Source organism: Solanum lycopersicum, chromosome 2 (genome assembly GCF_036512215.1).
Source record: "Solanum lycopersicum chromosome 2, SLM_r2.1".
Classification (NCBI taxonomy): domain Eukaryota; kingdom Viridiplantae; phylum Streptophyta; class Magnoliopsida; order Solanales; family Solanaceae; genus Solanum; species Solanum lycopersicum.
Window position 1 is genome coordinate 36,990,413 of NC_090801.1, and position 23,260 is coordinate 37,013,672.

Consider the following 23,260-nt stretch of genomic DNA (forward strand, 5'->3'; position numbering starts at 1 on the left):
GGTGTACAAAATTGAACCGAAAATCAAATCAAATCGCAAATCGAGTCAAATAAAAAAAACCTGACTAGTGGTTTGATTTGACTTGGTTTGGTGTTGAAAAAAAACCCGGTTATATTTGTGTTGATTGGTTTCAACTAAAAAAACAATCCGAGACCAAACCAACCCGACATTATATATATAATATTAAAAGTTTTATTCTCTATGTAAAAATATTTACTTTAATATATTTTTAAATATTTGTTATACTTTTTCATAGTTTTATCTTTTAATATATTTAATTTTTTGTTTGAATGTTAGAATTTTTAATGATCCAATAAAGATTATAGTCCATACATTTTGATAATTATAATATAATTTAAATCAAAATCAAATTAATAGTAATGCAAAAGGAGAAAATCAATTCAACTCTAAGAATGACAATAATATTGAATATTTATTTTTTGGTTTTACATTGGTTTACACAATTAAAATACATAATCTTGTAGACACACAAATTTTATTAGATTTAATTCATACAAAATTTGGGTTAAATCCATGTTTATTTGGGTTGAATGGTTAACTTGGGCTCTACAAATATGTAAGCCCATTTTTATTAAATTCAAGTCCAAGGTCCATTTCACCTTGAAGCCCAAACTCATGCCACATGTCACAGTGACTAAGCATCTAAGACCAACAAGGGGACGCCACGTGTCCAAATGAGGTGGTAGTCCCAGTCAAATGCAAGAATGAATCACAATGCCTCAAGTGTCAAAATGACATCCTTTGGCATATCACAAGCAACCTTGTCCACTCCTTACATATATAAATAGGGGATGACCATGACATTCAAGGGAGGAAGAAAACACTTCAACAAGCATTCTGCAATTGGAGAAAGTTACAACATCAATGACATAGCTCTTCGAAGGAGTGATCAACAGGGTTCTTTCCAGAGAACAGTTTGCAACGATGAAGCGCTTCCCGACGTTCTCAGAGATCAAATACATCTCAAGAAGGTTTACATAAGCTACAACATCAACTCCATAGCTCTTCAAAGAATTGATCAACAGAGTTCTTCCCGGAGATCAACTTGCAACGACGAAGTGCTTTCGGACATTCCTGGAGATCAAATACATCTCAAGGAGGTCTACATCATCCTACATTCGAAAAATACGCTATTGAAGGCCCTCAAATCACGGAGAAACATAAGAGAGAAGAATCAAGAGAACAACAGAATTGTACTCACGCGATTCATTAATAAAATCACATTTTTCTTTTATTTATTTTGGTTGCAGTGGATTTTTCGCGCTTACAAAAATTTGTTGCGAAAAAATTTGGCACGCCTAGTAAGACCAATTTATCTCTTCATCTGTTCCTCCTACAAAAAAAACAACTATTTCAACTCTGCAATGCCCTTAAAAAAGTTCAATCATATTTCATGCAAGGACTCTAGTGTTGCCACATTTGTTGATTTTAGTGATGTTGATCTAATCACTCGGCGCAAGTTCAAGACAAGCATCTTGAATGAATCTGAATATTTCACCTCTTTGGTGATGCCAAGAAAGACCAAGTCTCGAATGACACCGACAACTGCAATCCCTGGGAGCAACATTGCATCAAAATTGTTTGATGAACTTTCTCACTCTGGCTTCAACTCTGGGGAATCTAATATTTCAAAGATTCTTCAATTTCAACAACGGCTAACTCTTTTTCGGTTAACGCAGCTGATATGGTCGAGAAGTTTGCAATGATAGAGCAAACCATTGAAGCCTTGAAGAAGTCTATTGATGACAAAAGTTTTCAAATTGTGCAACTTATGAGCAAGTTAGATCTCTACAACTGTAGAGAGTCACATCACAATCTAAAAACTCAAGAAAAAGTTGATATTGATTTTCTAAACAAGTCAGTTGACTCTCAAATCGTAAAACAATCTGCTTCAATTGCCACTTTAACAGTTCAACAACTACAATGTATGATCACAAACACAATTAAAGCTCAATATGGTGGTTTGTCACAAAGTTTCTTAGGATATTCAAAGTCATATTCTAAGTGAATTGAGGGTTTACTTATGCCAAATGGATATCAACCACCATAATTGCAGCAATTTGATGGAAGGGGAATTCCAAGGCAACATATTTCCCATTTTGTCGAGACTTGTAGCAGTTCCGGTACACATGATGATCTTCTTGTTAAGTAGTTTGTCCGTTTTTTTAAAAGAAAACACCTTTGATTGGTGTAAGACCCCGAAAATGACTTAGGTAAACTAGAGACTAACATTTTGATCATGATGGTATAAGATCCTAAATAAGACCTATAATATGGTATTGAGGCAGTTTCTAAGAGTTTAGGTGCATTGGAAGTCAAACGTCAAGGGACGACCAAGACGTTTGAAATGTTTGCCTTGAAACGACCTTGTGTGTCTAAGCATGTTTTGTTGAGTTTTACGTGTTCAATTTGGATTAAATTCATGTGAGAGGTTCTAAAATCATATAAGATCATGTTTGGGTTGGAAATGTCTGGGAAAACATCCCCAAGGACCATCGAAGGGTCCTTGAGGAAGGACCCAAATTTGGTGTCAAGACTGCCAAAGACAGCCCAAACCACGGAGGCAATCGACGCTTAGTGGGTCAGTCGATGCTCCGTTGGTGGTGGCTCGTCTATTGGGTGTTATTTTGGGTAAAGGAGAGAACAAAGGTGGGTCTCTGAACCAAACAACGGGAGGAGAGGACGGTCTATTTGTGGACAAATGGTTCGTTGATTGCCAACCGTCGATGGTGTTGTGTCCCTGATACGTTCTTCATCAAGGAGCCCAACTTTCAAAGATGTTTTCCAAAGTTTTCAAAGTTGAACTTGACCAATTTTATGATCTACCATGCGTTCTTGCATTAATGATTTTTAAGCATTGAATATGAATTAAATTATTATTGTATTGATGATTTTAACTCAATTAACCTATGAACCCATGTAATTGATGAACCCTAGTTTTGACTAAGTTATGAGTTACTTGATATTGATCTAATAACTATGAATTATAGTGTAGTTTTCTATGGTCTATCTCATGATGTAATAATTGTATTCAATTGATATATAGGTTGTATTAGATTGATGAATTTACATTGAATTGACCTATTTTCATTGAGTCTGACAGTTTTTACATTGAATTGATGTTCTTGACCATTTGTAAGGGCTTTATGGTATTGAATTAGATGATTTAGCATCGAATTGAGGTGTTGAGGATGGAGTGGTGGTACGGTGCCCTAATTCCCTTATTTTTATTTATTTTAGAATTCAATTATATTATGATTGGTATGGTAAACTTATGGTGGTGGTTTTATGTACTTTACTTACAATTGATATGACCTTGTCGGGGTTACTTTATGTATTATAATGATCATGACCTTGTCGGCAACTACTTGAAGTAATGTGGGTATTTGTGTAGTTGATTATGTGAAGCATGAAAATATATATCTACATGTGAAGTCATATGAAAGTATATGTGTTCTTCTATTGATGCTACTTAGGTGATCATGTTACACAATGACTTTAACATTGTGCGTATAGTCTTAGGGTGATGCTTGGTTATTCCTAATTGACTATATGAGTCAATGATTAGTCACATTGATGATGGTATGATACTGTATAGGATGACTTAAAGAGGATATGGTTTATGTCTATATGTTTCTAGAATGACATATAATATGTGTTGATGTGAAGTATATGGTGTCTTGTCTTGGTTGACTTGTGTCCCTTACTTGATGCATATATGAATGTGAATATGTGATGTCTTGACTTATTATGCTACAACCTCTTAGTCTTGTATGTATGAATGACAAGAGACCTTAAATGATGTTAAGAGAGTCTTTTATGTGAAACCTTGAACCTAGTGGTAAGGTTATGAATGTTGAAGTAGAAAGCCATAATGGTATCCTTCAAGTAAATGAATAATGGACTTATGGTTAATTCGATGGAACGATGTCATATCAAACCTTAGGAAAGTCATCATGAGCCTCTTGTCGCCATTGTGAAGTAACCCTAGAATACCTCTTTGGTAGGGTAAATATAAATGGGTTATGAACTTGATATGGAACCTCTTTATATGAACCTTAATGTGAATTACTCTATGAGAACGAAGGCTAGCACCGAGTGAGTATGGTAAGGGAAGTAGTTCTAGTTAAAAAACGAGACTAGAATACAAAGCATGCCCTTCATATTCATTAACCATGTGCCTACATGGGATGTGTCCAAGTTCTACCATTGACAAGTAGGACACCCTCATCAGAGTAGGTTAGAACTTCGGATTCCATGTCTTGCTATCATGGTATATATCGGTTAATGCCTATTCTCATCATGTGGGATGCTTACTAGCATTACAGAAGTTTTATGAAGTTTAGATTGTGGTATGAGACGCTAACTAGAGATTGCACAATAGCTAGAGAAGTTCTTTGAAGGTGTTAGTTAGAATCTTGTCCAGGACCATTGCTTGAATGTCCTATATGTGATGAATGTCTCTTAATGAACTAATGTTGTATGTTATGAATCATGTAAACGAATGAGTACCTAATCTAAAGTGACTTAAGGTTTCCTTAGTTAAAGCGTGAAAAGGGCATAAGGGATGATCTCTTCATGTCTTACCTAGGTAAGTCTTGAGAATGAATCTAGTTAGGGAAGATAGTTGGTGTTGTGGACATGATCTAAGCCTTAGGAAGTCTTAAGAATTACTTAGGTAATCTTGAAGAGGTCAATCATGGACGTTATCTTCTTGATTTACTTAAGTAGGTCTTTTGATAGCCCTTGGAAACAGAAAGTCATATTATGTATGTGTTAATTTATTAAGTGAGAATGATTCTATCCTAGGGAGTCTATAGGATCTCTTGAGTGTGTGTAAGAGATTCTATGGGTGGTCGCTTCATAACTCACTCAAGTGAGACTTAGAATCACCTTTTGTAGATGAATCTTACATTGATGTGTATGATGTATTGTGAGTATGTATGTGACTTAATATAAGTAGTCTCGAGGGTAATTTAGGCATGCCTATAGAGGTTGTATGTGCGGTCTTTCTTTATGTTGCTTAAGTGAGTCTTAGAATAGCTTTTAGTGAGGGAATTAAATGCTAGAAAGTGTCTAAATAAATGGTAAGACACTTCACTGCACAGTGAAGGGGCTTCACTGTAACAGTGAAATGAGTTCACTTGTAAAGTGACTTGAAAAATGGGTTAATTAGTTTATATATTTTCTCATGTGTTTCTAAGTTGATAAATGTTTTTCTTATGATTACATTATGATTTTTATATAAAAAGATGCATACTTCCAATAAATGTTAGTTTTCATGATTTTTATGCATTATGTCATACTTTGTACATGTGATTGTATTAATCTATGTGTTTATCTGTCTCTACAGTTGTTTGCAGGTGAGGAGAATTTGGGAAGCAAGACTTAGACCATAGCATCGTTTAAGAGAAGTTGAAGTATGCCCTCATTTGACTATAGGGCATATATGTCTTTTATGTTTCTATTATGAAGTATTGTAATAGACTAAGTATTTCTATTTTCATATTGTGTATGGGCCGTGTCCCAAGTATTTTCGTGTCTAAGATTGATGAGATTGAGACTTAGTATTTTCTATGATTTTATATGAAAGAGTTTTTAAAGACTATGATGTTTTTTGTGAAAAGTTTTAATTCCGCACTACTTTTCACTATGTTTATGCGATGAACGATATGTAAGGGCTTGTACAAGACCTCAGAGAGGTCAAGTAGGCCAGTTGCAATCCGAAATTGACTCTAATTCCTAGGGTGTGATTTCGGGATGTGATAAGCTTGATATCAGAACATAGGATGTGAAAGTAGTTTTAGGAATCAAAAAGTCTCATCACGTCACGTCTAGTAGAGTCTCGATCATATGTGTGAGTCGCGACACATCTATGGGCGAGAGTCTATAAGACGATAGAGTTTCCATTCATTTCTACTCCTATTTCGTGTAGTAGAGTAAAAATTTATAAGTACTTTTTTCTTATGGTTTTCCTTGTGTTTCTAGGAAGATGAATACGTGGAGGACACTGACTAGGAGAGTTGAGGAGAATGATGTGCATGAGGAGATTCCTCCTCAAGTTGAGCAAGTTCCTCAATATCGGAAAGGAGTCCAAGATGCTCAAGGTGCTCAAGTGCCTACCGAAGGTGATCAAGTCCCTATTGTGGAAGGAGATAATAATGCCGCGGAGTTGAGCAATAGGGATCACTACTAAAAAAATAGTGAATACCGACCTAGAAATACCGACCTCCAGAGGTCAGTATTCCTGAAATACCGATCAAAAATCGACTTTCCAACTTAAGCCAGAAAAAGCTTGGTCGCTATTCAATTCCGACCTTTGGAGGTCAGTATTTACTAACTAGCGGAGGTCAATTTTAATTTATGTCGATAAAATTTTTTATTTATTTTTTGACTTCCGGAGGTTAGTTTAATATATTTGTTTATTTTTTATTTTTATTATTTCTATCTTCTAGAGGTCAAATTTTTAATTATCAAATTTTTGAATACCGACCTCCAAAAGTCGGTATTTTTATTTCCTATTTTTTAGATTCTGACCTCTGGAGGTCGGTATTTTCATTTCTTATTTTTTTGATTTCAACCTCTGGAGGTTGGTTTCTATTTCTTATTTTTTAGATTCCAACCTCCGGAGATCGGTATTTCTATTTCTTATTCTTTAGATTTCGACTTCTGGAGGTCTGTATTTATATTTCCTATTTTTTAGATTCTGATCTTCAGAGGTCGGTATTTTTATTTCTTATTTTTGAGATTCCGACCTCCAGAGGTCGGTATTTATATTTCTTATTTTTGAGATTCTGACCTCCGGAGGTCAGTATCTCTATTTCTTATTATTTAGATTCCGATCCTCGGAGGTCGGTATTTTTATTTTCTTATTTTTTAGATTCTAACCTTCGCAGGTCGGCATTTCCATTTCTTACTTTTTAGATTTCGACCTCCGGAGGTCGGTATTTCTACTACAAATATGGCAACAGCTGCAATTTGAGTATCCCACCTGTATATTTATATAAAAATAACCCAAATAATTTCAAATAAGCTATTTCAAAATAAACTTCATCCAACTCAAAGAATTTCAAATGAGCTATTTTAAAATAAACATCATCCAACCAAAACAACACAGTATTTTCAAAATATACATTAAACTATTTCAAAATAAACTTCATCCAACTTCAAATTAAACTAAAATGATCAAACAATCCAAAAATATAGCAGTCTAAAATGTCACACCAATACAACTATTCGTTATCACCGATACTCTCCTTATCACCCTTATCATTCTCATCACCCTCCTGATTAGCTCCATCATCACTACTTGCGGGACATGGAGGAAGAATATTTCACGATTCTCACTTTCTTCTTGTGTAAATGATCTATCCCGGCTCTCAAGAAGTAGAGTACTACGGTATTCCTGAGACATTCGTATAAACCTATCATGTATTTTAAACAAAGAACTTTACAAATAATAATGTAATATATAAAAGAAAAAGAAAAAAGATTAACTTGAATAGAGTTCTTACATATATCTCTTGCACGTGGCTCAATCCATCTTTCTTCTTCTTCGGGATTCGTACTCTTCTTGACATGAGTAACCTTGAGCATCTCTTCTACAACTACCGACCTACCCAACTCTTTTTCCTGCAAATGAAACAAGTATAATTTCATCTCCAAAAACTACTTAACAGAAAATAAAAACAAATATTTTACAAAATTAATAAAGTTTACCATTCTTTCCTTCCTAGAAATTAGGCTAATAGCTCCACCGCTGTGCAAAGAGCCTTTTCTGATGCGCGAGCCATCTTCCCAATCACACTCCTCTTTATAAAGTTTTCATCAATATCACAATGTTCCATTAATAGATCCCATCGGTTTGGTACCATAAAGTAAGAAATTCTATTATTTTTTCGACATTCACTAAATGTGCTAGACAACAGCTTTGAAGCTTTAACCTTAAAGTTTGCTTGAACTTCTTCCTCACGATCGGGAGCCCAGACATAATATTTCTGAAATGAAAATGACTAAATTCAAACACTATATTCACCAACTAAATCACATTAACTTATTTGAAGAACTTAACAATTTTTCTTAGTCTAATTAGTTAAGTTTTAACTTACTTCTAACACTATTCACCAACGAAATCACATTACTTGTTTGAAAAACTTATCAACTTTCTAAGTCTAATTAGTTAAGTTTTAACTTACTTCTAACACTATATTGACCAAATAAATCACATAAAGTATTTGGAGAACTTAAAGATTTTCTAAGGTTAATTAGTTTAGGTTTGACTTACTTCTAACACTATATTGACCAACTAAATCACATTAAGTATTTGGAGAACTTAAATACTTTCTAATTATAATTAGTTAAGTTTTAACTTACTTCCAAACACTATATCCACCAACGAAATCACATTGCTAATATGGAAAACTTAACAACTTTCTAAGTCTAATTAGGTAAGTTTTAACTTACTACTAACACTATATTCACCAACTAAATCACATTAAGTATTTGGAGAACTTAAAGACTTTCTAAGTCTAATTACTTAATTTTTAACTTACTTACAAACACTATATTCACCAACAAAATCACATTACTAATTTGGAAAACATAACAACTTTCTAAGTCTAATTACTTAAGTTTTAACTTACTTTTAGCACTACATTCACCCACTAAATAACATTAAGTATTTCGAGAACTTAAAGACTTTCCAAGTCTAATTAATTAAGTTTTAACTTAACTAAAACACTATATTCATCAACTAAATCACATTAACTTGTTTGGAGAACTTAAAGACTTTCTACGTCTAATTAGTTAAGTTATAACTTAATTTAAACACTATACTCACCAACTAAATCACATTAACTTATTTGAATAACTTAACAAATTTTCAAAAGTCTAATTAATTAAGTTTTAACTTACTTCTAACACTATTCACAACCGAAATCACATCACTTGTTTGGAAAACTTAGTTACTTTCTAAGTCTAATTAGTAAAGTTTTAACTTAACTAAAACACTATATTCATCAACTAAATTATATTAACTTATTTGAAGAACTTAAAGACTTTCTAAGTCTAATTAGTTAAGTTTTAACTTAATTCAAACACTATATTTTCCAATTAAATCACATTAACATATTTGAAGAACTTAACAATTTTTCTAAGTCTAATTAGTTAAGTTTTATTTTACTTCTAACACTATTAACCAACGAAATCACATTACTTGTTTGAAAAACTTAACAACTTTCTAAGACTAATTACTTAAGTTTTAACTTACTTATAACACTACATTCACCAACTAAATCACATTAAGTATTTGGAGAACTTAAAGATTTTCTAAGTCTAATTAGTCAAGTTTTAACTTACTTCTAACACTATTCACCAAAGAAATAACATTACTTGTTTGGAAAACTTACAAACTTTCTAAGTCTAACGAGTTAAGCTTTAACTTACTTCTAACACTACAATTCACCAACTAAATCACATTAAGTATTTGGAGAACTTAAAGACTTTCTAAGGCTAATTAGTTTAGGTTTAACTTACTTCTAACACTATATTGACCAACTAAGTCATATTAAGTATTTGGAGAACTTAAAGACTTTCTAAGTCTAATTATTTAAGTTTTAACTTAAATAAAGCACTATATTCACCAACTAAATCACATTACTTATTTGGAAAACTTAACAACTTTATAAGTCTAATTAGGTAAGTTTTAACTTACTTCGAACAATATATTCACCAACTAAATCACCTTAAGTATTTGGAGAACAAACATGCTTTCTAAGTCTAATTAGTTAAGTTTTAACTTTCTTCCAAACACTATATTTACCAACGAAATCACATTACTTATTTGGAAAACATAACAACTTTCTAAGTCTAATTAGTTAAGTTTTAACTTACTTATAAAACTATATTCGCTAACTAAATCACATTAAGTTTTTGGAGAACTTAAAGTCTTTCTAAGGCTACTTAGTTAAGTTTTAACTTAACTAAAACACTATATTCATAAACTAAATCACATTAACTTATTTGGAGAACTTAAAGACTTTCTAAGTCTAATTAGTTAAGTTTAAACTTAATTCAAACACTATATTCATCAACTAATTCACATTAACTTATTTGAATAACTTAACAATTTTTATAAGTCTAATTAGTTAAGTTTTAACTTACTTTTAACACTATTCACCAACGAAATCACTTTACTTGTTTGGAAAACTTAACAACTTTCTAAGTCTAATTAGTTAAGTTTTAACTTAACTAAAACATCATATTCATCAACTAAATCACATTAACTTATTAGAAGAACTTAAAGACTTTCTAAGTCTAATTAGTTAAGTTTTAACTTAATTCCAACACTATATTCACCAATAAAATCACATTAACTTATTTGAAGAACTTAAAGAATTTTCTAAGTCTAATTAGTTAAGCTTTAACTTACTTCTAACACTATTCACCAACGAAATCACATTACTTGTTTGGAAAACTTAATAACTTTCTAAGTCTAATTACTTAAGTTTTAACTTACTTCTAACAATATATTCACCAACTAAATCACATTTAGTATTTGGAGAACTTAAAGACTTTCTAAGTCTAATTAGTTAACTTTTAACTTACTTCTAACACTATTCACCAACGAAATCACATTACTTGTTTGGAAAACTTAACCACTTTCTAAGTCTAATGAGTTAAGTTTTAACTTACTTCTAACACTATATTCACCAACTAAATCACATTAAGTATTTGGAGAACTTAAAGACTTTCTAAGGCTAATTAATTTAGGTTTAACTTACTTCTAACATTATATTACCAATTAAATCACATTAACTATTTGGAGAACTTAAAGACTTTCTGAGTCTAATTAGTTAAGTTTTAACTTAACTAAAACACTATATTCACCAACTAAATCACATTAACTTATTTGAAATACTTAACAACTTTCTAAGTCTAATTATTTTAGTTTTAAATTACTTCTAACACTATATTCACCAACACTAGATGGACACAAATCGATCTTGCAAGAAAATTAATTTTTTCATGAATAGGATCAACTAGGATTGATACTTATCCTTAACAAATATATTTTTTAAAATTTAAAGCTAAGTGTCAACACTAGATGAACACAAATCAATCTTGCAAGAAAATCGATTTTGTCATCAATAGGATCAATTAGTGTTGGTACTTATGCTTAACAAATATATTATACCTAAATTTAAAGCGAAGTGTCAACTCTAGATGGACACAAACCGATCTTGCAAGAAAATTTATTTAGTCATCAATAGGATCAACTAGTGTTGGTACTTATGCTTAACAAATATATTATATCTAAATTTAAAGCTTACTGTCAACACTAGATGAACACAAACCGATCTTGCAAGAAAATTGATTTAGTCATCAAGAGGATCAAGTAGTATTGATACTTATCCTTAACAAATATATTATTTCTAAATTTAAAGCTAAATGTCTATACAAGATGGACACAAATCAAGTAGGTGGATACAAACACATTATATAAAATAATTGTACTTAAACTTTAGAGATTTATATATCACCAAACCTTATCTCCAACTTTGATGAAAGAAGCAATATAATGTTGTATCAACTTTATTATATGTTGAGCTTCCTGAGTTGCCTAGCACGAAAAGAGGTAAAAAAGATAACACTAAAAAAATAAAGTTTGAACTTATACACGCACATGTTACATACAAGAAGATCAAGTAGAGCATTAAGTCATACTCTTAAGTCATTTGTATTTTTATTTCAAAATAGTTCGATTTGATTCACTAACATCAATAGCTCAACTCAAGTATGGATTCCCACCAACCTACTCATTCACCCCAAACACGAGGATGTATGATTTTTTCTTTATGATGAAACCATTTATTAACAACAAAAATATCTTCAAGTACTTCAATAAATAAAATTGGAAATATGTTTTCAACTAGAGATTCTAATAACACTTCAAGCACGTAAATAAAAATCTTTTAAGGGAGATGTGCATACAAAAATGCAAGCAGAAAGTAGCAACTCCCAAAGTCAGAAAACTATTTCTCTAGGTGGTCCTAAAGACTGATGAACATCAATACAAAAAATTATGAGGTAATAATAAAAAAGGGGTAACAAACTGTTAATAACTTATGAACATCATTAAGAAAATTATGAGGTAATAATAAAAAGGAAAAACAAACCTGCACAGATCCATTTGGTACGAAATAACAAGCATTTGAGCCTCAGCTTGAGCAGTTGATGTTGTTCCTATCGCTCTCTAGCCGAGCTGCTGGCTGCCTGGGGTTATGCCAGAGTTGTGGCTGCTGGTGATGCTGTCGGATGCTTGCCGATGGCTGGCTATTGATCCTCGCCGGAGTTCGCTGTGGAGAAGATACGAGAGGGGGATAGAGGAAGAATGAAGAGAGGAGGGGGAAAGAGAGAGGGGTCGAGGGAAGAGGAGAAGAGGAAGATGATAGGGAGAGAGAGGAGTCATCGGGGCTGCTGCTCGCCGGTGATCCGTTTGGAGGAGGAGAAGAGGAAAGCCGGGCGAGGGGAGAAGAGATGAGGAAAAGAGAGAGAGGCGGGTGAAGGGGGTGGGTATGAGAGAGATGAGTTTGAGTTAGGGTTTTGATATTGTCCTTTTTATTTAAGAGAAGTATTTAGTTTACTGATCACAGGATGTTAGTATTTTTTAGAATAATTAATTTATCGATCACGAAATGTCGATATTTATTAAAATAATTATCTATATTTAATAAATACCAACATCTTGAATTCAATATTATTTAAATAAAATAATAATTTAAATAGATCGGTATATATATATATATATATATATATATATATATATATATATATATATATATATATATATATATATTATATCAATAGAAGTTTATTAATAAATAAATTTAATTTGTCGATCAAGTTAATTTTATAAATTGAAATTATATTCCTCCTAATTATATAAATTCAAATATAATATATAAATCTCGCCTTAAAATGATCATCGATATCTCTTTCATTTATGATGTATTTCGTACATAATTATTCAATGTAATTCATACTTAGATGAAATATCCTTTACATGTCATCATAATTAGAAAGTGATCCCTAAACTTGACATACGCTCAAGATCGAAAGAATATAATAGTACTATGTCGTATTTCATATTCAAAGTTCACGATTAGACTATGGACTAATAGATTTGTATATTACTCTAGAAATATAAGTATAATTATATTATATCCTAATTCATAAAAACATAGTTTCATACTCGAAATATAAATTATAGATACTTTTTATTTATTCCATAGAGTCTAACTTGTTATTTATAAAAGTATACAATACAGTTTTTGAACAATTAATTGTAAGTTTCAAATGAAATTTTAATATTATGCTAAATAGCAAAAATTATGATTAATAGAAATACTTTAAACAAACCAATCTCTGTATGTCGTTTTTATTAAAAGTAATTAGATATAATAAAAAAAATATCGACCTCATGAGACCGGTATCACATTAAACTTTGAGAAAAATAACAAGTAATCACGTTATATATATATATATATATATATATATATATATATATATATAGAGAGAGAGAGAGAGAGAGAGAGAGAGAGAGAGAGAGAAGTTTAAATTTATAATTTATATATATATATATATATATATATATATATATATATATATATATATATATATATATATATATAGAGAGAGAGAGAGAGAGAGAGAGAGAGAAGTTTAAATTTATAATTTTAATTTATCCATCAAGTTAATTTTATAAATCTAAATTATACACCTCCTAATTATATAAATTTAATTTTATCTATGAACGAAAGTTTATCAATATCATTTCTAATATATAAATCTCTTTAAATAGATCATCGACATTTATTTAATTGATAATATATTTCATACATAGTTAATTAACGTCTTTCATACTTAGATGAAGTATCCTTTACATGTCATTCATAATTAGGAAGTGATCACTACACTTGACATACATTCAAGATCGAAAGTATATAATAATACTATCTCGCATTTCATACTCGAATAAATTATATGTTAGCTCTTCACCTCTACAGCATAACATGAGATATTAAGTTCACGATTAGATGACACACTAATAGAGTTTTGTACATTACTCTAGAAATATAAGTATAATTATATCCTAATTCATATCAACGTATTTCATACTCTAAATATAGATTAGACATATTTTTTTTAATTTTTTCACGAAGTCTAACTTTTTATTGATAAAGTATATAAAATTATTACACTTTTTGAACAATTAATTGTATGTTTCAAATTAACTTTTAGTATTATGCTAAATAACAAAAGTTATGATTATTAGAAATATTTTAAATAAACCAACCTCTGGATGTCGCTTTTGTTAAAATGAAATTTATTACAAAAAAATACCGATCTCATGAGGTCGGTATCACATTAAATATTAAGAAAAATAAAAGGAATCATATTAAATAAATAATATTGACATCGAGAGGTCGGTATATTATATTAGTTTATTTTTTAACTGATATAAAATTGTCATCTAGAGTACTATTTATTTAAAGTTAATTGAACGATATAAATATTTATATTAAAATAATTAAATTGCATGATATTTAATTTTACAAATTTTTGGAAGTCGGCATTATAATATTTTTTGTTTTTTAGTTTACGCAAAACCATCCTCATGAGGTCGTTATTTAACAAAAATAACATCACCGACCTCATGAGGTCGATATTTAGAAGATGAAAAGATACCGACTTCATGCAGTCAGTATTTGGATGAAATACAAATACCGACTTTTGATGTCAGTATTTGGTTGAAATAAAAATACTGATCTCATGATGTCGATATTTGGATATGGATGAAATAAAAATACCGACCTCATTAGGTCGGTATTTAGATGAAAGATAAATATAGATCTCATAAAGTCGGTATTAGATGAAGTAAAAATACTGACCACATGAGGTCGATATTTGGATGAAGAAAAAATATCGACTTCATGAGGTCGGTATTTGGATGAAGAAAAAATACCAACTTCATGAGGTCGGTATTTGGATAAAATAAAAATACTGACTTCATGAAGTCAATATTTGGATGAAATAAAAATATCGACCTAATGATGTCGGTATTTGGATATGAATGAAATAAAAATACGTACCTCATTAGGTCAGTATTTAGATAAAAGATAACTATCGATCTCATGAAGTCAGTATTTAGATGAAATAAAAATACCGACCTCATGAGGTCGATATTTGGATGAAGAAAAAATACCAACTTTATGGGGTCGGTATTTGGATGAAATAAAAATGCCGACTTCATGATGTCAGTATTTGGATAAAATAAAAATACCGTCCTCATGATGTCGGTATTTATACCGACCTCATTATTTCGGTATTTAGATGAAAGATAAATACTGATCTCATGAGGTCGGCATTTAGATGAAGTAAAAATATGGACCTCATGAGATCGATATTTGAATGAAGAAAATATACCGACTTCATGAGGTCGATATTTGGATGAAATGAAAATACCAACTTCATGATGTCAGTATTTGGATGAAATAAAAATACCAACCTCATATGTCGGTATTTGGATGTGGATGAAATAAAAATACCCACCTTATTAGGTGGGTATTTACATGAAATATAAATACCGATCTCATGAGGTCGGTATTTAGATAAAGTAAAAATATCGACCTTATTAGGTCGATATTTGGATGAAGAAGAAATACCGACTTCATGAGGTTGGTATTTGGATGAAATAAAAATACCGATTTCATGATGTTAGTATTTGGATGAAATAAAAATATCAACCTCATGATGTCGGTATATGAATATTGATGAAATAAAAATACCAAAAATAAAATATTCTTATTCACTTATTTTATTTAATACCGACGTCAAGAAGTCAATTTTTATTGTAATTAATTTTTTCTGTGAAAAATACCGACCGTTTGAGGTCGGAATTTTTTTCCCTCCTTATTTTGCCTAAAATCCAACTAGTTTTATTATTTTTAACAATACTGAGCTCCGGAGGTCGAAAATTACCGACATCATTTGAAGTCGGTATTCACTATTTTTTTAAGTAGTGGATATTAGAGAGACTTTGCTTGCTTTAGCCCAAGTCGTGACTACTCAAGTGAATTTGAGCATAGTGCCTAGGGTGAATGTTGGAGAGCACTATGACCTCTATATTGAGAGACTTTATGAGTGTATAAGGTGTTGAGTGCTATGGGGGTTACATCTAGGGAGAAGGCGGAGTTGGATTCATACCAATCGGAGGATGTTTCTCAAATATGGTACACTCAATGGAAGGATAATAGGCCATAGGAGTCGAATCCTATTGAGGGGGAAGAATTTAAGGAAGCTTTTCTTGGTAAGTACTTTCCCCGTGAAAGGAGGGAAGTTAAGGTGGAGGAGTTTATCAATCTCAATCAAGGCAATATGAGTGTTGAGGAATACTCTTTGAAATTCTCAATGTTATCTAGATATGCCCCATCTCTTGTTTCTAATCCAAGGGATGAAATGAGTCGCTTTGTGATCGGGGTTGCCGACTTAGTGAGGGAGGAATGTCGTACTATGATGTTACATGATGATATGACCCTAGATAGACTCATGGTATATGCGCAATCAATTGAAGAGTCTAAACTTTGAAGGATTAATTGGAATTTGAAAAGGGGTGGTTATATAATCAAGGGCAACCTAGGTTCAAAATCAGGGCTCAAACTCAAGATGGACTTATTGCTAAGGTGAAATGGGAGAAAAGAGACGGTTCTAAAAATATCAAACTGTCACGACCCAAATCGGATCGCGACTGGCACCCACACTTACCCTCCTATGTAAGCGAACCAACCAATCTAAACCTTAACATTTCAATGTAATAACAACAGAAAGTAATGCGGAAGACTTAAACTCATTAATAAAATCAATAACTATTATTATCCCCAAAATCTGGAAGTCATCATCACAAGAACATCTACTTTAAACTACTAATTCTAAGAGTTTCTAAGAAGCTAAAAATACATAAGAAGCTAGTCCATGCCGGAAGTTCAAGGCATCAACACATGAAGGAGAAGATCCAGTCCAAGCTAGAAGCGTTAGCTCACCCTGAAGATCCGGTGTGACGAAGACTGGCTTGAGTTACTGTTGAGTCGAAGATGACGGCACGTTTGCTGCACTCCACAAATAACAAGAAGAAAAACATAAAAGTAGGGGTCAGTACAAAACACGGGTACTGAGTAGATATCATCGGCCAACTCAAAATAGGGAACAGTATATATCAAATATTATCGTAAATCCACTATAAAACTCAACATGTAGCAACAACAAGTACTATAATCATCAATAAGTGCCATCAAGTTCATCCATGAGGGCTCAAGCCTCAATGCCATACTCATTTGGGAATTAAGTATATTAAGTTGAGTATATTATCATCTTTCAAGATTCATTATCTTTCCTCCTCTTGTGTCGGTACGTGACACTCCGATCCCCTACTACTATGTGTCGGTACGTGACACTCCGATCCCCTAATTCTATGTGTCGCAACGTGACACTCCGATCCCCTACATGTGTCGGTACGTGACACTCCGATCCCCTACATGTGTCGGAACGTGACACTCCGATCCCCTACATGTGTCGGAACGTGACACTCCGATCCCCTACATGTGTCGGTACGTGACACTCCGATCCCCTAATTCTATGTGTCGGAACGTGACACTCCGATCCACTAATACTATGTGTCGGAACGTGACACTCCGATCCACTAATATCATTCTGTAAATCATCAAGCCTTCTCTATTCCAAGGCATCATCAATCCCATTACTTTAATTCATCAAGCCTTCTTCTATACCAAGGCATCATCATTAATAATGTATATTAAAGTTTCTTTTCAAGATTTGGGATTCAATATTTTCATCATGCTTATCTTATCACAATCACATAATCATATTCATGCAAACATACCATTAAGCATATAGTAGGGTTTACAATACTACCAATACATATCATTCACTATTAAGAGTTTACTTATGAAGCATGAAAACCATAACCTACCTCCACCGAAGATTAGTGATTAAGCAAGAAATTCCCAAGGCTTTCGTTCCTTTTTCTCGTTCGATCCTCTCTCAATTCGTTTCTCTTTCCCTCTCTTTGTTCTCTCTAATTTTCTTTATTCAACCCCTCTTTCTTTTACCCTAATTAGTATATAATTAAGAATAAAAGATGGCAATAATACCCCACTAATTAACTTAAGGTTAACTCTTTTAACCCCCAAGAATTTGAGTTATTAATATATAACCCCACGAAATCTATAATTAAGGAAAGAATAGTCCCAAAACGTCCCTTAAAACGTGTAAGGAAATCCGATTCTGCCTGGGATTTGCGCAACCTGTGACGGGCCGTCGTGCCTGCGACGGTCCATCCTGCAGGTCGTCGCAAGGGTCAGAGAGTCAATTTCCACTGAACAATCTATGACGGTCCGTCACGCCTGTGACGGTCCGTCCTGCCATTCCGTCACGAAGTTCAGAGAGTCGATTTTCAGTACCCAATTTCAGATTTTCTAAGTGTTTTGAAACGAGACCCTGCGACGGTCCGTCGTGCCCATGACGGTCCGTCGTGGGGTCCGTCGCTTATGCCAGTTTTTCCAGAATTTGAGTCTGTTGCTCCAAACGACTGAACAGGTCGTTACAATAGATACTAATTTACCCATCGTTCGTCCCCGAACGATTACAAGACTGAAAACAAGGGAGAAAAGGAGTACCTGAATCTGTAAACAGATGTGGGTATCTTTCTTGCATATCTGCCTCCTTCTCCCAAGTGGCTTCTTCAACCGGTCGATTCTTCCATTGCACCTTGATGGATGCAATCTCTCTTGACCTCAACTTGCGAACTTCTCTGTCTAAGATAGCAACAGGCTCCTCCTCATAAGACAAGTTCTCATCAAGCAAGACTGAATCCCAACGGATAATGTAATTTCCATCCCCATGATATCTTTTCAGCATAGACACATGGAATACCGGATGCACTCCGGACAGCCCTGGAGGCAAGGCTAACTCATAAGCCACCTCTCCTACTCGCTTAAGTACTTCAAATGGTCCAATGTACCTTGGACTTAGCTTACCCCTTTTACCAAACCGCATCACCCCTTTCATTGGTGAAACTTTCAACAAGACTTGTTCACCCTCCATGAACTCTAAGTCTCTGACCTTTCGATCTGCATATTCTTTTTGTCTACTTTGCGCCGCTAGAAGCTTTTCTTGAATAGACTTCACTTTCTCTATCGAATCCCTCAAAAGGTCGGTACCCCAAGGCCTAACCTCAAATGCATCAAACCAACCAATGGGAGACCTACATCTCCTACCATACAATGCTTCAAATGGAGCCATATCAATGCTTGAGTGATAGCTATTATTGTATGAAAACTCCGCTAAGGGTAAGAAGCTATCCCAATGGCCACCAAACTCTATCACACATGCACGAAGCATATCTTCCAACACTTGAATCGTTCTCTCAGATTGACCATCGGTCTGAGGATAAAACGCAGTACTAAGGTCCAACCTAGTACCCAATTCCGCATGCAATGTTTTCCAAAACTTAGAAGTAAACTGCGTACCTCTATCTGATATGATGGATAGTGGAACCCCATGCAATCGCACCACTTCCGAGATGTAAAGTTTGGCTAACTTTTCTGCATTGTAAGTCACCTTGACCGGAATGAAATGAGCAGATTTAGTTAACCTATCAACAATCACCCAAATGGAGTCATACTTACCCATTGTCTTCGGAAGACCAACCACAAAATCCATTCCAATTCTTTCCCACTTCCATTCCGGAATGGGCATTCTCTGAAGTGTTCCTCCGGGCCTTTGGTGTTCATACTTTACTTGTTGACAGTTTGGACATTTGGCAATAAAATCCACAATGTCACGCTTCATTCTACTCCACTAAAAGTGTTGCTTTAGGTCACGGTACATCTTGGTTGCACCCGGATGTATCGAATACCTCGAACTATGAGCCTCTGTCAGAATAGTGTTGATCAAATCATCGACGCGGGGTACGCATACCCTTCCCTTGATCCTCAAAACACCTTCCTCATCGATTTGTGCTTCCTTAGCCTCTCCTCGCAATACCTTATCTTGAATTCTGCGCAGTTTCTCATCATCAGACTGTCTTCCCTTAATCTTGTCAAGAAAGGAAGATCTTGCCTCCACAGAAGCCAACAATCCTCCCCTCTCATTTACTTCTAATCTCATCAAGTAATTAGCTAGAGTTTGAACCTCTCTAGCCAGTGGGCGTCTAGAAGCTTGCAAGTGAGCTAGACTTCCCATTCTTCCCGCCTTCCTACTTAAAGCATCCGCTACAACATTCGCCTTCCCCGGATGATACAAGATAGTGATGTCGTAGTCCTTCAGTAGTTCCATCCATCTCCTCTGTCTCAAGTTCAAATCTTTCTGAGTAAAGACATACTGTAGGCTACGATGATCCGTATAGATCTCACACTTAACCCCATATAAATAGTGTCTCCATTGCTTTAATGCAAACACTATCGCGGCCAATTCCAAATCATGAGTGGGATAGTTACGTTCATGCACTTTTAATTGTCTTGAAGCATAAGCAATCACACTCTTCTCTTGCATTAGTACTGCACCCAAACCAGAATAGGATGCATCACAATAAACAATGAAGTTCTTACCCTCTACTGGCAAGGTAAGGATAGGTGCGGTAGTCAACAAAGTCTTGAGCTTCTGAAAGCTTTCCTCACACTCATTCGACCATACAAATGGAACATTCTGCTTAGTCAAGTTCGTCAATTGGGAAGCAATAGAAGAGAATCCCTTGACAAATCGGCGGTAGTAGCTTGCTAACCCAACAAAGATCCTTATTTCCGATACATTAGTAGGTCTTACCCAATTCTTCACTGTCTCAATCTTAGAAAGATCCACCATCACTCCATCCTTAGAAACCACGTGTCCCAAGAAGGACACTGCATCTAGCCAAAACTCACACTTAGAGAACTTGGCATAAAGCTTTTTCTCCCTCAACATTTCCAATACCATTCTCAAATGCTCTTCATGTTCCTTCTTGCTCTTTGAGTATACCAATATATCGTCAATAAATACGATCACGAAGAGGTCCAAATATGGCTTAAAAATCCCGTTCATCAAGCTCATGAACGCAGCAGGGGCATTCGTAAGACCAAAGGACATCACTACAAATTCGTAATGCCCATACCTCGTTCGAAAAGCAGTCTTTGGCACATCCGTTGCCCGTATTTTCAATTGATGATAACCGGATCTCAAGTCAATCTTAGAAAAGACACAAGCACCTTGTAACTGATCGAACAAGTCATCAATGCGGGGAAGAGGATACTTGTTCTTTATGGTTACCTTGTTTAGTTGTCTGTAGTCTATACACATTCGAAAACTCCCATCCTTCTTCTTTACAAACAAAACCGGAGCACCCCAAGGAGATGCACTTGGTCTAATAAAGCCTTTGTTTAACAACTCTTGAAGTTGGGCTTTTAACTCTCTTAACTCCGCGGGAGCCATTCTATAAGGGGGTATCGAAATGGGGCGAGTACCCGGTTCAAGGTCAATACAGAAATCAATATCCCTATCTGGTGGCATACCAAGAAGATCTGCAGGGAACACATCCAAAAACTCGCGGACTACCGAAACCGACTCAATCGAAGGTACTTGGGTAGTGTCATCCTTGAGATGTGCCAAGAAAGCTAAACACCCTTTACTAACCATTTTCTTAGCACGAAGAAAGGAGATGATACGCACCGGATTGGAAGTGTAGTCACCCTCCCACACTAACGGATCTGTCCCAGGCTTGGCTAACGTCACTGTTTTAGCATTACAATCCAAGATCGCAAATTGCGGAGAAAGCCAAGTCATACCCAGAATTACATCAAAATCATCCATTTCTAAGATAACCAAATCTACATAAGTGTTGCTCCCCACAAAGTTCACCAAACAAGACCTATACACCTTTTCAACTACCACAGACTCACCCACCGGAGTAGAAACACGAATAGGCATATCAAGTAATTCACAATGTAAAGTTAGACCATTAGCAAATGAGGAAGATACATAAGAAAATGTGGATCTAGGATCAAACAATACAGAAGCCATGCAATCACAAACCAAAAGATTACCTGTGATGACAGCATCAGATGCCTCCGCTTCAGACCGCCCAGGGAAAGCGTAACAATGGGCCCTATCGTTAGTCTGTCCGTTGCCCCTACCTTGTTGTGATGTAGTGGCTCCAGTTTGCCCATCACCTCGGCCGTTTTGGTGACCACCATTACCTCGACCACCACGTCCTCCAGAATAACGGCCTCTACCATGACCACCTCTACCTCTAGCTATTGGGGGTCTATAACTTTGTCTGGGACAATTTTTCCTAATATGTCCAATCTCCCCACATCCATAACACTCTCTGGAGTCAAGCATAGGCCTCTCGGAGAAGTGTTGACCGGTCTGAGGTGGTCCCCCAACTACAGTCTGTAGTGAAGACTAAATTGGTCGGACTGAGTAACTTCCCGAACCCTGTCCTCTAGTGTAAGAACCATTAAACTCACCTCCCTTTCGAAACCTTTTTAATGTCGATATCGTAGTGAAGTCATCTGGCTTAACTCCTTCCACTTCTATCACAAAGTCTACCACTTCTTGGAAGGATTTTGCCGTTGCCGCTATCTGTAAGGCCGAAATCCGCAATTCTGACCTCAACCCCTTCACAAACCGGCGAATTCGCTCTTGAGGACTGAAACAGAGTTGAGTGGCAGATCTGGATAGTGCACGAAACTTAGCCTCATAAGCATTAACCGACATCCTACCTTGCTCTAGGCTCAAGAACTCATCTCTTTTCCTATCCCTCAAAGTCCGGGGGATATACTTCTCCATAAACAAGCTAGAGAATGAGGCCCAAGTCATAGGCGGTGCCTCTGTTGGTTGACACTCAATATGTGACCGCCACCACATTTTGGCGTTCCCTTGAAACTGATAAGTCACAAACTCCACACCAAACCGTTCTACTATACCCATCTTGTGTAGTAGCTCGTGACAGTCAACCAGAAAATCATAAGCATCCTCCGATTCAGCACCCTTGAAGACTGGAGGTTTCAATTTCAAGAACTTACTGAAAAGTTCATGCTGATCACTTGTCATTATAGGCCCAGTAGTCAGACGTGGAAACGTGCCTATTTCCAATGGAACATCCATGCGGGGAGCCATAGTAGCCGCA

General features: G+C 34.6%; 1 long non-coding RNA gene across 4 annotated transcripts; it reads right to left on the minus strand.

Annotated features, from left to right (window-relative positions):
* Positions 1 to 7,086: 7,086 nt before the first annotated feature.
* On the minus strand, positions 7,087 to 12,620 carry LOC101254434 (uncharacterized). 4 transcript variants are annotated; one of them, XR_011214480.1, is made up of 5 exons: positions 12,198 to 12,620; positions 11,567 to 11,641; positions 7,741 to 8,018; positions 7,536 to 7,653; positions 7,087 to 7,426 (listed from the first exon to the last, which is right to left on the minus strand). It is a non-coding gene; the product is annotated as an uncharacterized lncRNA (long non-coding RNA). The 4 variants fall into 4 exon arrangements; XR_011214481.1 differs by having other exon boundaries at positions 7,087 to 7,445; positions 11,567 to 12,620; XR_011214482.1 differs by lacking the exon at positions 11,567 to 11,641 and having other exon boundaries at positions 12,198 to 12,619.
* Positions 12,621 to 23,260: the final 10,640 nt, after the last annotated feature.